We start from the raw sequence: 17,536 nt of genomic DNA on the forward strand, positions 1-17,536 counted from the left end.
GCCCACTTGGGCCTGATGTGTCTCCAAAAGCAAGACCTTAAGGGCCGGTTTAGTGGGGAGGGGGTGCATGGCGAGAGAATGGAAAGAGCCTCAGAATGCCATCAGAAAGTCTGCATGCTGGGTCTGAGGCCTGGCTCTGCCTTTTACCAGCTGTGTATTAGGTCTCATTTGTAAAAGATCCTACTTCGCAGGATTGTTAGGAGAAACGGATGGGTGCCTGGGTGGCTCAGTCAGTTAAGCTTCTGACTTTGGCTCAGGTTATGATCTCACGGTTTGTGAGTTTGAGCCCACATCAGGCTCTGTGCTGACAGCTCAGAGCTTGGAGCCTGCTTCGGATTCTGTCTCCCTCTCTCTCTCTGCCCCTCCCCTACTCACTTTCTGCCTCTCTCTTTCTCTCTCTCTCAAATATAAATAAACCTTAAAAAATTAAAAAGAAATGAAGAACACATATAAACCACACACAGATACACAGAGGCACATACAACATGCATTGAGCACTTTTACTCTGTGCCAAGTACTGTGTTTTCTATGCATGCAACACCCCCTGTCATTGGCCAGCCAGAAGCCATTTCTCCTATGTTACCTCCCACCACCTCTCCCTTGTTGTTAGGAGTGGTGGTGTGGCCCAGTTCTGGTCAAAGAGATTTAGGTAGAACTGGGAATTTAGGTAGAACTGCCTGGGAATCAACGGGGGAGATTTTGCTTTCCTAATGAAACAAGACAGCTGAGTCTGAACTGTCCTCTCACCTCAACCCTTTCTTGCCTTGAACTTGGAGGTGAAGGCCAAGCATTGCAGTCATCTTGTAATTCAGACGGAAAGGGCAAAGGAGCACCTCTGGAATTCTTGGTATGCCAGAAAATAACTACCTATTTGTTCAAGTCATTGCTCATTATCATTACTTGCAGCTAAAAATATTCCAATGGGCATCCACAGAAACTATCCATACATAATAGATGCTTAATAAAGGGTTTCTATTAAAAATTTTTTTTTAAATCTTTATTTTTGAGAGAGACAGAATGCAGAGTGTGAGCAGGGGAGGAACAGAGAGAGTGTGAAACATAGAATCCAAAGCAGGCTCCAGGCTCTGAGCCGTCAGCACAAAGCCCGATGTGGGGCTCGAATTCACAGACTGTGAGATCATGACCTGAGCCCAAGTTGGACGCTCAACCGACTGAGCCACCCAAGCATCCCAAGGATTTCTATTTAAACTCATGTTTACCTACATTTCCTCCCTCTAAAGCACTAATGATATTAATGATGGTTGTCTCATATTTATGCATTACTTCACAATTTTCATAAGCTTTTCACATCCATTTTCTCATTTGATCCTCACAACTCTGCAAGGAAGGCAACTTTTAATCCTAAAGACTTTTTTTGTTTTTTAAATTTTAGTTAACATACAGTGCAATATCGGTTTCAGGAGCAGAATTCATTGATTCAGCACTTATATACAACCCCCAGTGCTCATCACAAGTACCCTTCTTAATACCTATCATCCATCTAGCCCACCCCTTACCCACCTCCCTCCATCAACCCTCAGTCCGTTCTCTATTGTTAAGAGTCTCTTGTGGTTTGTATCCCTCTCTCTCTTCCCCTCCCCCAAATCCCCTTTGTTCATCTGTTTTGTTTCTTAAATTCCACATACGTGTGAAGTGATACAGTATTTGTCTTTCTCTGATTGATTTATTTTGCTTAGCATAATACATTCTAGCTCCATCCACGCCATTGCAAATTTCATTCTTTTTGATGACTGAGTAGTATTCCATTGCATTCATGCATATATATATATATATATATATATATATATATATATATACATATATATATATATCACATCTTCTTTATCCATTCATCAGTCGATGGACGTTTGGGTTCTCTCCACAGTTCGGTTATTGTTGATAATGCTGCTATAAATGGGGTGCATGGACCCCTTCAAATCAGTATTTTTGTATCCTTTGGGTAATTACCTAATAGTGTAATTGCTAGATCGTAGGGTAGTTCTATTTTTAGTTTTTTGAGGAACCTCCATACTGTTCCACAGTGGCTGCACCGGTTTGTATCCCCACCAACAGTGCAAGAGGGTTCCCCTTTCTCAGCATCCTCACCATCTCCTGTTGTTTCCTATGTTGTTAATGTTAGCCATTCTGACAGGTGTGAGGTGGTATCTCATTTTGATTTGTTTTTCCCTGATGATGAGTGATGTTGAGAATTTTTTCCTGTTTCTATTAGCCATCTAGATGCCTTTTTAATTGCACAAGGATATGTAAAAAGTATTCTAGAATGCTTCTATGTTACATATAGGCTTCTCTCCTCTCCTCTTCTTTCTTTTTTCTTCTTTCCTGCCCACCTTCCCTGCCAGTCCTGGGCCTGTTTTTCCTAGACCGATTCCCTAAGCCTTCTCCTGCTCTGTTCTGTTTTGTAACACAGGGAAGTAGATCCATTCAGCCTGTGAATCCAGGCTCTAGGACATTTGGCTTCCAGCTGAGTTTGGCCAAAGTTTGGGCCTGATGTGTCTCCAAAAGTACTAGCCAGAGATTGGGGGTAGGTATAGGGGGAGAAGCCAGGGTGTTTCTTTTCCTCCCCATCTGCCTCAGGTGGCATCTCCATTGCTCCTGCTCCCATGGACAGGCCTGCTAGGGCTCAAGCTGCTCATCACCTGGCTCCTGGGCCCTGGTGACACTGGCTTCCCACTCTGCCCCTTTGCCTTATGCGTGGCAGTGGTTCCTGCTCTTGCTAAGTTCTGGGATGCCTCTCCATCTCCTGTCCCGCCACCCGTGTAACCAATCCATCTCATTAAGGCTCCTCTACTGTAAGTAATTGAAGTGTCTTCCTTCTGCTCAGATCTGAACTGATCCGCATCAATCTACCAAACCTTGGCTGGGTGCCCACTCATGGCCGGGCTCCGTGCAGAATGCACAGGGAAAGAAGTGCTCCCAGGTTAAGGGAGCTAAGTGAAAAGCCTCAGAGTATTCCCAAACCCAGCAGAACTTACAGGTAAGTTCTGCCATGACCCGGGCTGCCTCCTTCTTTCAGAGGCAAGCCAAAAACAGTGCACAAGACCCTTGGTATGTCCCGTTCACTGTCCATTGCACAAGTAATTCTGGGGATGCTTCTGGATGGAGAGGGAAATGCCTGTTGGCTTTCACATTCTCCCAGCCAAATGCTACTACCAGGGGTTCTCAGGTTTAAGAAAGCCCCGCTTCCACAAATTGTTTTTTACTCCCTCTTTTTCTCCCCCAAACAGCCTCACCTAGGAAGCAGGAGGAATCTTTTCCAGAGTATTTGCTTCAGCAAAATGCCATGGGTGAATTGCCCATAAAGGCTAACAATGGAGAAAAGTCAGAGGTACCAAGTGCCTTCTAGATGCCTAGATATCTTGCATGAGATTTGGAGACAACTTGAACACAAAACCTATTTCCCCACTTAAAAGTTTATGGCTTTGGCAATTTAGAGAATTATTCTGAGCTTCACTTTTCTTATGTGTGTAATGGCAACAATAAGTGTCTTCTTCAGGGAATTATTGTTTCTCATTATTGCAACATCCAGAAACATGACCAACTATGTTAATATAGATAGGTGCCCCATCCCACTCCCTGCTATAGACACATAGAGATGCTAGATGAACTCCAGCAGAAATGTTGTATTTTTACCACCAGATCTGAAAAATGTAAAGAGAAGGCCCAAGATGTCAGAAATGAAAAAGAAATGAAAACTCAAAGCCAGAACAGGGTACAGGTGATGTGGCTTAGCAGCACACAGGGTTTTCACACTTAGCTATCGATCCTGCGGGCTGCGGGCTAGGGTTCCACCGTACATTAAGGAGTGGGAGATGAGGTTTCAGTCCCAGCCAGGTGAGGAAGCTGGAACAGAGACCCCTGAATAAAGCCCTGACATTGGAAGATCTGCCCCCTTCCACGCAAAGGACTGGGAAACTGTACCCCAGCGTTAGCGAACTTGTAAGGAAGCCTCATGTCTAAAGAGGCTGTAGGTGGGGGAAAAGGACACTCGTGAGAAATGAGAACCCTAATCTCTGCCAAATGCATATGGGGGAGGTGTTAAATTTACTTTGCCTATATGCACAGGCACCTACTGAGATAAAGTGACATAAAAATTGGTCGAGGCCATTAAAATTCTTAGGTTAGGACTGAAGTCAGACCTATTAAAATTCTTAGGTTAGGGTTGAAAGGTATATTCAAAATAGCTCTGTGGGGATGCTTAACAATCCAGGGCTTGAGGAAGTCACTAGGAAAAACAATCCCTGATGAAGAGACTCACAAAATATAACAAACCACATGTGGAAAGAAATGACCAAAATGGAGTGTCAAAGCACATAACAAACTAGATAGAAAAGGGGTACAAATAGAACCATCTGAAAGAGATTCTGAATTAGGATGATTAAAATAGAGATAAGATGGGGCGCCTGGGTGGCTCAGTCGGTTAAGCGTCCGACTTCGGCTCAGGTCATGATCTCACAGTCTGTGGGTTCGAGCCCCGCGTCGGGCTCTGTGCTGACAGCTCAGAGCCTGGAGCCTGTTTCAGATTCTGTGTCTCCCTCTTTCTCTGACCCTCCCCGTTCATGCTCTCTCTCTCTCTCTGTCTCAGAAATGAATAAATGTTAAAAAAATTAAAAAAAAATAGAGATAAGAAAAGGAATAGAAGCCATAATAATAATAATAATAATAATAATAATAATAAAACAGAATAGTAGGAGAAAAGAGTTGGGAGATTTGAAAAACATCCACATAGAACTTCCAGAAATGAAAAGCAGCCCCTGAAATTAAAAACTCAACGGATGAGTCAAACTACATATTAGATGTAGTTGAAGAGGTATTAGAAGAGAGATTTGAGGAAATCACCCCAAATGGAGTAAAGACAGAAAAGGATAGAAGCCTTCAATAAGAGCTTAAGAGATACGAAGGATAAAAAGAAAAATTCAAGCATAGGAGTTCCAGAAAGATTTAATAGAGGGAATGGTAGAAAATCATTACTTAAAATATTATAGCTGTATTAGTAAGGGTTCTCCAGAGAAACAGAACCAACATATGTGCGTAGGGATATGTATATGTGTATACATGCACACACACACACACACACACACACACACACACACACACACACAGAAATTCATTATAAGGAATTGGCTTACACAACCATGGCAGTTGACAAGTCCCAAGGTTTGCAGTTGGCAAGCTGGACACCCACGAGACCCAATGGTATATTTCCAGTCTGAGTATGAAGGCCTGAGAACCTCGAGAGCCAGTGGTGTAAGCTCTAGTCTGGAAGCCAGCAGGCTTGAGACCCAAGAGAAGCTGATGTTTCAGTTTGAATCTGGAGGCCAGAGAGGGCAAATATCTCAACTCAAACAGCTAGGCAGGAAGAGTTCTTTCTTACCCATCGGGATAGTCAGCCTTTTTGTTCTAGTCAGGACTGATTTGATGAGGGCCACCCACATTAGGGAGGGCAATCTGTTATGTGTCACCCCAAAATGCCCTCACAGACACACCCAGGATAATGTTTGACCAAATACCTGGGTGCCCCCCATGGCCCGTTCATACCCTGGTGAAACTGTGAAACTGCAAGGCCAAGAGAAAAAAAAAATAAAAGCTCTCCGTGAAGAGGGACAGATTCCCAATGTGTTAATTGCAATGAAGGCAGCCTTCTCATCAGCAACAGCAGAAACCAAAAGACAGAAGGATAATATTTGCAAAGCGTGGAAAGAAAATAAATCTCAACACGGAATTCTATACACAGTTAAATTCATAAGTGAGAGCTAGCTTTTCAGACTATTTCAGACACGCAAAGCCAATGAGTTTACCTCACACAAACTCTTGCTGAAAGACCACTAGGGGATATGCTTCAGTGAGAAAATTCAGTCCAGAAAGAAGATGTAAAGAGTGGGATACAAGTGAGGTCAGGGCTCCAGCCAGCTCCCCCGTTAGCCCGGAGAGCCGAGTATGAACATTCCAGGAATTTTGAGATCTGGCTGCTAAATATGGTCATCGTTGAACATCAAATTATATAAACTTACAGTTAAATGAATGATTTCCTTAAAAAGGTAAAAAAAAAAATCCTCACAAATGCATCACTTCTTAATTATTTTACTACAATGTTTCTACTATCTACATTCTTGGGGTTATTCATATTTCTTGTATCTAATGGTAGAAGGTGCTACAAAATGGTGTGCTAGTGTGCATTTCTCTTCATCTCTGTATTTCAGTGATGTCACGTTGGCAACCTGAGCATTTATACCCCAGAGATCAACAAATGCTACAAATCAGGGCTCCCTTACCCAATACCACGTAAAAACTAGTTGTTAAAATATCTATCAGCACACCACTGAATACAAGAAATAGCGGTTTCCACTTCCAAGTATGTATCTGAGAACTGAAAACATATATCCACAAAAATACTTGGACACATAAGTTCACAGCAACCTTATGCATAACAGCCAAAGGGGGGAAACAATTTAAATGTCCATCAACTAGTGACTAGCAAATAAAATGTTGTTTATCCATACAATGGAATAGTATTCAGGCATAAAAAGAACGAAGTACTGATACATGACCCAACATGGATGAGCCTTGAAAACATTATGCTACATGAAAGAAGCCAGACATGAAAAGCCATATATTATATGATTCCATTTATTGAAATTTCTAGAACAGGCAAATCCATAGAGACAGAAAGTAGTTTAGTGGTTGCCAGGGGCTGGGGATAGGAGGGAATGGGGAGTGACTGGTAATAGATATGGGATTTCTTTGGGGGGGTGATGCAAATGTTCTAAAATTGGATAGTGGTGATGGTCACACAATTTTGTGAATATACTAAAAACTGCAGAACTGTATACTTAAAAAGGGTGAATTTCATTGTACGTGAATTATATATTTAAAAAAAATTTTAATGTTTATTTATTTTTGAAAGAGAGAGAGACAGAATGTGAGTGGGGCAGGGGGCAGAGAGAGAGGGAGACACAGAATCCAAAGCAGACTCCAGGCTCCAAGCGTCAGCATAGAGCTGGATGTTGGGCTCGAATTCACAAACTGTGAGATCATGACCGAAGCTGAAGTCAGACGCTCAACTGACTGAGCCACCCGGGAGCCCCACGTGAATTATATTTTGATAAAACGAAGGGACTAAAGAAAAGTAGGCAAAGAAATTAATACCCAGGCTTGTAAATATAAATAATACCGGCTGTTAAATCATCTAATGGGGAGGGGAGGGTGGTTAAAATAAGTTGGAACCAAAATACTAAAAACCAAATTACTGGAAGATGGAGGGGGTGGAGATTGGAAATAAAGAATTCTAAGGATCCTGAAATCTTCACAACGAGCTAGAGATAGTGACTGACTTAACAACGTTATTTCAAGTGTGCACATTAATAATGGAAGAACTCCCACTGAAAGAACAGAATTAGAATGTATAACTTCCAAACCATTAGTGAGAATAAAAAGGAAGTAGAGAAAAAAAGGCATCAGGATAAAAGAATAAAGCAAACATGTGGCAAACAAACAAAACAATGGAAAAAATCCCCGATATATCATCCTAATAAGAAATATAAACATGACTGAGACAAGACAAAGGTTCTCAGATTCGATTTTTAAAAATCCAGCTGTACGTTGATTACAAGAACACATTCACAAGGTAATGAACCAGAAATGTTAAAAGGCTGGGGGAAAATATACCGAGTCAACACTAATGAAATAATGCAATCATAATAGATTTTAAGGCAAAAAGCATTGTTAGAGATACGGTCATATACTTTAGTGACAAAAGGGACAGTTCATCAGGAAGATATAATGACCTAGAACCTCTCTGTACCAACGGAAAACAGTGCCTCCAGATAAGATTATGCGGAGACAAGGACAAATCCACATAGAGATTCTAACACGTCTTCCTCAGTAGCTGATTAAGTTGATGAAATATTTGTAAGGCTGTAGGAGATTTGAAGACCACAACAGTCAAGCTTTTTCTTTTCATCTTTCTATGCACACACACTCCCAGGCCTCGGAAGTTCCTCCTCCCTGTAGCTGCGGAGTCCACTGCCAAAATTTGTGGATTCTCACAGTACAGTGGGTTGGTTCTGTGCCAACCCCCTTTCATCCTATAGCTAGTTCTTGGCTCAGACTGTAGTTGCCTCTTGCCTGAACCACTATAATTGTCTCCTAATTGACCCCCCTGTATTTATGGAGGATCGCCCAAATGACATGTGGCTCAGTAGTTTCATTTTGATGCTATATATTTTATCTTTGGATTAGGCCAGACTAAAGGTATTATGATATTTCAGTCACAGTGGAAGTACTTTTACTAAATTGAGTTCTAGTGGGAAGTTATTGGTTATTTGGAGGGATGGTAAAGACAGAATCCTAGGAAACTCCCTCTGGCTGGTATATTATTCCAGGTACATACAGTTCTCTCTCTATGAGGAATCTTGTGGGGGAAATATTCTGAAATCTATGCTTCTGTCCAACCAATTTCTATATATTTTATGGACACCAAATCATGCAACGGATATTTCCACTTTGCTAGGGTCACTAGGAAACCCAGTCAAATTGGTAGGCCACTTTTTTTAAATGTTTTTTTAAAATTTATTCTTGCGAGAGAGAGAACACGAGCCGGGGAGTGGCAGAGAGAGAGAGACACGGAATCTGAAGCGGGCTTCAGGCTCTGACCTGTCAGCATAGAGCCCCATGCGGGGCTTGAACTCACCAACCGTGAGATCATGACCTGAGCTGACGTCAGATGCTTAACTGACAGAGACACCCAGGTGCCCCTGCAGGCCACTTTTAACAGGTATATAAATAACTAATATTTATTGAATACTTGCTGTGAAGCAAGCACTGCTCAAAATGCTTTACATGTTTTAATCTATTTAACCCCCATCTCATTCCAATGAAATCTGACCACTGAGTCTTCAGCATGCATGTGAGGAAAATACCTGAGACCAGAGAGAGAACTATCCCAAAGAACTAGAAGGAATGATTCCCAAAGATCACCCAGGCTTAGTTCCTGTTCCAACATTCAGAGTGGCAGGCATGTTTCACAAGGCATCAGGTTCATCACAATAGTGGGGCAAAATTAGCCCTAGACCTATATTGCTCTGGTTCCTTCTAACAAGGTTTAAAAGTAATACCCAAAAGTTATTTCCAGAATTGCAAAATCCTTCGATTGAAACTGACCAAGATAAGTAGAATGGGTAGGTAAGAACATTAAAACAGTTACAACTGAAGTCCGTGTGTTCAAGAAGCTAGAGAAAAGACTAAGCTGTTAATCAGAGGCATAGAAGATACAAAAAAGATCCAAATCATAGTAGCAACAAACACTCAGTGCCCATATCTTGGTTTCTAAATACCATTCTCCAAGAAAAGAAACAAGCATCTTTTAGAGAAAGTTTTTGATTGATGATCTAGAACAGGGAAAATACAAGATGATTCTGGAGCACACTGTAGTACCAGAAAGTAAGAAAGTGTTTAAAAACAAAGGAATGGGAGCATGTCAGAGAGACACAGAAGTCAACCTGAAAGAGCATCCAACGGCCAAAACTGGAACAATGTGAGCAACAAAATAAATAACATCGCGTTGGATTATAATGCAAAATATCAAACAAATACACATGAGATATAAATAAATATATATCCGACTGAATAAACAAATTGGGGAGAAAGATAATTATTTCATACAGAACTCCAAATAATATATGCAGATACTCCCCTTTCGCAAGAGATGGAACTTAATCACTCCCCTTCCCTGAGTGTGGGTTGAAATGGGTGATTTGTTTCCAAAGAACAGAGTATGGAAAGGGAAAAACTGTATCTTCCCTGTAGGAAAATCTATCAAAACTACCTACTCAAGTGATTAAAGTGAATGTCACCAAAGAGGTCATGTGGCTCTCACGTGCCCTCTAATTTGGTGTAGTAACAAGAACACTTTACCTCCTATTCTTTCTCAAAATCCATAACCCAAGTCTAATCATGAGAAAAACATCAGACAAACCCAAATTAAGGGATGTTATGTAAAATACATGACCAGTGCTCTGTCACTGGGGACTGGACCAGTGCTTTAAAACACTCAAGGTCATAAAAAACAAGATAAGATTGAGAAACCATTATGGGTCAGAAGAGACTAATGAGACATAACAACTAAATGAGATTGTTCCTGGAACAGAATAAAAGACATTAATGGAAAAGCTGTTGAAATCTGAATAAAATGTGGGGTTTTGTTAATAGTCCTGCAACAACATTGGTATCTTAGTTTGGGGATAAGTGCACCCCAGTGATGTCAGATAACAACATTGGGAGAAACTAAAACTGGATGAGGGGCATTTGGGAATACTCTGTGCCATCTCTGCAAATTTTATATAAATCTAAAATTATTCCAAAATAAAAAAATATTTAAAAAACCAAGTCAAATTTCTTGAGATGGAAACTGCCATATTTGAGATGAAGACACAAAATGAGATTAAAATAGAGTGGATGTTTCCGAAGAAAGTATTAGTGAATTTGGGGACACAGCAATAAATACTAGAAGGAGGAGAAAAAAAGGAAAAAATTGAACAGAATCAGTGAGCTGTGGGACAACTTCAAGTAGCCTACTATTCATGTGATTGGAGTTCCTAAAGGAGGGAGGGGCAGAAAAATATCTGAAGAAACAATGTCCATAAATTTTCCAAATTTGATGAAAAGTTTAGGCCCACAAATCCAAGAAGCTCAATGAACCCAAAGCACAAGGAACATGATTAAAACCCCCAAAACAAAAACCAACTATACCAGGGCATATAAAATCAAATCGCTAAAGTCAGTAATAAAGAAAAGATGTTAAGAACAGCAAAAGAGGAAACAGTACATATGCAGGAACAAAGATAAGAATTACAGCAGACTCTTCCTCAGAAATAATGCAAGCCTAAAGACAGTAGAGCAAAATATTCAAGGTACAGAAAAAAAAATGTCAACTTATAATTTGAAAATATCTTTCAATAACGTATGTGACAATGGGAAAAGAAAAGTCTTTTCAATAAAAGAAGCCTTTTCAATAAGCACAGGAATAACTTCAGTCCACAGGCGAAAGAATGAAGTTGGGACACTTACCTCACACCATATACAAACACAAACTCAAAATGGATCAAAAACCTAAATATAATAGCTAAACTATAAAGCTCTTGGGAAAAAACATAGGGATAAATCTTCATGACTTTTGATTTGGCAACGGTTTCTTAGCACAAAGCAACCAAAATATAAGTCAATAAATAAATTGGACTTCCTCAAAATGAAAACTTTTCTGTATCAAAGGACACTATCAAGAAAGTTAAAAGACAATCCATAGAATGGCAGAAAATATTTGCAAATCATATATCAAATGAAGGTCTAGTATCCAGAATATGTAAAGAACTCTTCCAAGTCAACAATAAAAAGACAACCCAAATTGGGGCGCCTGGGTGGCACAGTCGGTTAAGCGTCTGACTTCAGCCAGGTCACGATCTCGCGGTCCGTGAGTTCGAGCCCCGCGTCGGGCTCTGGGCTGATGGCTCAGAGCCTGGAGCCTGTTTCCGATTCTGTGTCTCCCTCTCTCTCTGCCCCTCCCCCGTTCATGCTCTGTCTCTCTCTGTCCCCAAAATAAATAAACGTTGAAAAAAAAATTAAAAAAAAAAAAAGACAACCCAAATAAAAAGTGGGCAAAAAGGCTTGTGTAAGAGACATTTCTCCAAAGATACACATATGGCCAGAAAGCACACCAAAAGATGCATGACATCATTAGTTTTTAGTTTTTAGGGGAAAAACAATGAGATTCCACTTCACATTCACTAGGATGGATATATATATATCATATCCATCCTAGTGAATACCCATCACATATATATATATATATATAATATATATACATATATATGTATATGTATATATATTGTGTATATATATATATGTATATATATTATATATATATATATCCCACTATATATATCTCCCACTATATATATATATAAAGGGAATCCACTATATATCCACTATACATATAAAGGGAAAATAATAGGTGTTGGCAAAAATGTGGAGAAATTGGAATGCTCACTTCATACACTGCTGGTGAGAATGTAAAACGGGCAATCACAGTGGAAACAGTCTGGCGGTTCCTCAATAAGTTAAGCATAGAAATGCCATATGACCAAGCAATTCCATTCCTAAGTATATACCCAGGAGAATTAAAAATGGGTGTTCAGGGGCGCCTGGGTGGCTCAGTTGGGTAAGTGTCTGACTTTTGATCTTGGCTCAGGTCATGATCTCACAGTTTGTGAGATCGAGCCCCACATCTGGCTCTGCGCTGACAGTATGGAGCCTGCTTGGGATTTTTCTGTCCCTCTCTGCCCCTCCCCTGCTCGCACTCTCTCTCTCAAAATAAATACACATTCCAAAAAATTTTTAAAAAATAGGTGTTAAAAAAAACTTGTACACACAGATTCATAGTACCACTATTAGTATTCATAATAGTCAAAAGATAGCAACACAAAAGTATATCAATGGATGAATGGATAAACAAAATATGGCAGATCAATACAATAGAATAGTACTCAGCCATAAAAAGGAATGAAGTACTGATACATGCTACAATATGGATGAATCTTGAAAACATTATGCTAAGTGAAAGAAGCCAGGCACAAAAGGCCACATATTGCATGGCTGCTTTTATGTGAAAATTTCAGAATAAGCAAATCCATTGAGACAGAAAGTTGATTAGTGGTTACCCGGGACTCCGGGTGGGGGGGAGGAATGGGGAGTGTCTGCTTAATGGATACAAGATTTCCTTTTGGAGTGATGAAAGCCTTCTGGAACTAGATAGTGGTAGTGATTGCACAACACCATAAATATTCTAAATGTCACTAAAACATACATTTTAAAAGGTCAAAATGGTGAATTTTGTTATGTGAACTTCGTCCCAATAAAAAAAGCAACTACCATTGAAGTCTATTCTTTTATTCACCTATCAAATCGTTGTTGAACCATGCCAGGCAAGCTTTAATCTAGATGCGGGGAATACGGAGACTAATTAAATGTGGTTTGGCTCTTGGGGAGCCAAAGCCGGTAAGGTAACGGAGGAAAAACATTCTGCAAACAATTCAGGTCAATTAAGTGTTAAAGTTTCCTTGACCTAAGAATGTGTATATACACAGGGTGGTGGCTGCTTTCCCATTGCAGAGAACAGTAAGGATAAGGTTAAGGCTTGAGTTGCTGAGTAGGAGTTTGCTGGGTGGATGGGGGGGGGGGGGGAGGGATTCCAGGCAGAGGGCGGGATCTGTGGAAGCTCAAAAAGCTGGGGTCCAAAAGCCTCCGGTTTTCAGTACACTTTAAACCATACAGCACGTGTGCGGGCAGTGTGGAAGATGGACTTCAGGATAGTGAGGTAACAGGTTGGTAACCGCCTTCATCTGGTTGCAGTAGGTGATGCCAAGAAATGTTAGGGGAATGACATGGACCTCACTGAATGTGAGGGTCCAAGAAAGTAGGACTCCAAGATCAGGCCGCTTGGTGGGTGGTGAATCCCGCAGGTCCCTAAAGTTGGTCTGCAAGACTTTCTGTTCTCAGAGCACATCAAACCAGATTCACACCCCTCTCCCCCATCGTATATATTCTACTTTTTTAATGATTTTTTTTTTTTTTTTGCATTTTAAACCTACTTCCCTTTTCCTTAGGCTTCCTCTGTTTTCCTGTTCGAAATATGCGTTACTATGGAAATGTCATGGCACAGTATAGTGGCATTTACAAGTGAAGTGTAAAGAATTTTCAGAACATCTCAAAACGCACCAAGTCTATGGTTTAGGAATATAAACCCTAATGATGTGAGAGCATTCACGCCTTCAGACACTGTGTCATAAATATAAACACACCCGGAAATTCGAGACGGCAGAGAGGAGATAGCTGAGAACTTTATTAGGATTTACGTGTCCAGATTTAAAAAACGTGTATGAGAAATATTAAAAACATAAAACCCAACACACTACTTGAAAAGGACATCTGGAAAAAATGAATGACAGAATGCCAGCATTTACTTGTGAATACACACCTCTGGTAGAAGGACCAGAGGGCCTGGACACCCCAAGGAAACTTGGAAAAACCTTTGTCCTACTTCTGTGCTATAAATATGTTCCTTAAAAATTGCATATAAATCAACGGCTGGTAAATCATATATTTATCAAACATAAGGTTGACTGCTGTTTTAAAGATACCTTCACAATATACACATCAGTAAAGGCAATTATTACCAATGGAGTAATGGAAAAAAACTCACTGCACTGAGTGAAATTCAAGGTCCTTCATTATTATCCTGGCTCTGCCACCAGCTGGATGTGTGATTCAAGAAAATCACTCAGCCTCCCTGGGCCAATTTCCTCATCGAATCTGATTTGTGGTTCAATGGATTCCTCATTGAATTCCTCATTGAATCTGAGTTGTGATTCTGAATTTTCTCTTAGTAGGTTCCTAGAGCAAGGTATAGGGGTACTGGCCTCCAGCCGAACATCTAGTTTCTTCTGAGAGACAATACCTCACACTGAATTCTGGGGATGGTACAGCCAGCAGGCCACTTACCACTGTTCTGTGTATTTTGTCTCTCTGTACCCCACTTCCTCATTCCTACAATCACCCTGTGTATGATCATCCTAACTTTTTGCCGCAAATTCTGTGTAAAAGCTTGTTCCTTACAGTCCTCCTCTTGAAAAGACTGACAGTTGAAGGTGGGAGCCCATTCTCAGCGGTCTCTCCACCTCTGGCCCTGTCTCCATGCCACGAGGCCGGGCACAGCCTCAGGGCAAGGGCTGTACCCTCTGTGCCTACCACAGGCCCAGACCTGAAGAAGAAATTCAGTAAATGAATGGATGTTTCTGGAGGAGGAAGATGAGCCAGGGAAATGGGTCTGGTGAAGTACCTGAACCCCTGGGGGTGAACTTTTGGCTGCTATTTTCCAACATTCCTTGAACCTTCCAAAATTTCCACAATGGGGCAGAAATATAAACATACCACAAGCATTAAACCCGCCTTTTCCTGGCTTTTTGTCAATGCCCTGGTATCCCATAAATAACGCAAACTTTGCCTGGCTCACCAGTACTGGGAACAGGGCATAGGGCACACAGCTTTAACAGAAACAGCCATTGTGGTCTGTGCATCTGTTTTACTTAAACAGCAATGACACCCCCGCATTTGTCTTGGTGGACCTAACACCTGCCATCTAGCCCGAGGCAAAGACCCCTGCCAACTGGCTTCAGAAAAGGCCATTTATCAACAGTGTTTAGGCACCACCTTGATTAATCTGCCATGCAGGAAGTACAAAACAAAACTGTAGGAATTCTTTGTCTTCTTAAGCAAAAACAGGTTTAGGCCTTATTAACTGGCAAGAGCTAGAAGGCAGAGTCAGGATTTTTGCCGATTACTACCATGTTGTAGAGTAATTCAAGAGCCATTAGGAAGACTAAAGAAGCAAAGGAAGAGGTGCCTGGGTGGCTCAGTTGGTTGAGTGTCTGACTCTTGATTTTGGCTCAGGTCATGATCTCAGGGCCATGGGGTCAAGCCAAGTCGAGCCCACCACCCCCCCCTCTGGTGCTGAGCCTGCTTAAGATTCTTCTCTCTCTCCCTCTACCCCTCTCCCTTGTTTGCACTCTCTTTCTTTCTAAAAACAAAAGCAAACAAAAAACAAAACAAACAAAAAAAAGGAAATCACTATCTACTTAGTACTACATGCCAAGTCTTGTGTTGGGCATCACTACGTTATTTAATGTAAGCTTCTCATCTAATAATCACTATCTAACATGCTATATTCTTGCTCTTAAATGTATGCTCAGAAGGAGGAACATTCTTTTGTCTCATTTATTGCTGTATCTTTAGAGTCTAGGACAGTGTCAAATACACATAAGCAGTCAATAAATATTTGTTGAATGAACAAAACAAACAAGTCCATGAGATAAGTGTTATTATTCTCCTTTTACAGATGAGTAAACTAGAGTACTCCAAGGGTGCAAATGAATTGCCCAAAGTCACGTGGTCTATTAAGGAGCCAGAACTAACACCCATGTTTCACTCTTCTGTTCTTTCTACAGACCCACACCTACACTTCAATATTAAAGAACTCTCTCAGCTTGGCAAATCCATAATATATATGCCGATAGAAGACGTACGTACTCAACTGGAAGTTTGAAATTTTACTGAGAAGATGTTTGGCATTTTAATGATAAACGTTTTGCTACAGCAACAATGGAGGATACATTTTCCCAACATAACAGTCGCATTTATGGATAGGCATTATCTACATCATTTCTCACTTTAAAATCCTGTAACACGATTACTCTGAAGACATAGATAAAAAGCACAGCAATTCCAGATTCCACCCAAATAACATTTGCAAACTTTAGTTTTGTCAGTTACAACATTACGATGACTCATGATATGCTGTGGGATTCCCAGTTTGGAATACCAAATATTTCCATGTGCATCCAGGTTGCTTGAGCATCCCAGTATGGGAGGAGGCAGGCTTGGCACATCAATAGGCATTTCTATCCTAAAAAAATGATATGGGAGGCTCAAGGATTCTTCAGAGAATCAACTGTAATAAAATCCATCTTGAGAATATTCACTTTGTATGAGAGAATGCGAGAATGAGGTTAATTTTGCTCAGGAGAGTATTCCATATCCTTTCCCATTGTCAGAACATACCTGATCCATTCGTGCTTTTCCTTACCTAGGATTACATAACATGGTACCTTCTCATACCACTTTGCCTTTTTTGTAGGGATCCTGGTCACCTGCCTTTCCTCTCGGGCAGGACCTTTTCCCTTCTGTCCCACTCTTGCTACCCGCAATGCAATGGCATACAGCCTCCATATCCACCCAGACAGTTCATTATTCATGGACCAAACTAGCGGTTTGGCCTTCACTGTCTTCCATCGCCACCTTTTGGTGCTACTGTCTTATGAAGTGGAAAATTAAGAGAAGAGAAGAAATGGAAAATTAAAAAAAAAAAAATACTTATAACCCAACCACACAGAGTTGGCATACCTGTTCTAGTCATTTAAAAGACTGAGCCTGGGTGGCTCAGTCAGTTAAGTGACTGGCTTCAACTCAGGTCATGATCTCACTGTTTGTGGGTTCGAGCCCTGAACTGGGGCTCCGTGCTGACAGTGCAGAGTCTGCTGGGGATTCTCTCTCGCTCTCCCTCTTTCTATGCCACTCCCCGACCTGTGCTTTCTCTCTCTCTCTCTCTCTCAAAATAAGTAAACTTTTTAAAAAAAGAGAATTTTGGATTTATATATACTATTTTGTATAACACCCTTTTCACTTAATATAAGCATTTCGCCATGGTGTTTTAACTGTTCATAAACGTTAATTATAATGACTGCATAATAGTCTATTGTATGGTCATACTGTAATTTATTTAACCAATTTTCTACTGTTGGACTTCTGGGTTGTTAAGCATAAATTCTGCCCACATTTTAGACTATTTCTTTAGGACAGAGTCCCAGAAGTGGAATTAGAGGATCAGGAGATATAAACATTTTTAAAGCTCCTG

This window comes from Felis catus, chromosome D1, assembly GCF_018350175.1.
Source record: "Felis catus isolate Fca126 chromosome D1, F.catus_Fca126_mat1.0, whole genome shotgun sequence".
In the NCBI taxonomy this organism is placed as follows: Eukaryota; Metazoa; Chordata; class Mammalia; order Carnivora; family Felidae; genus Felis; species Felis catus.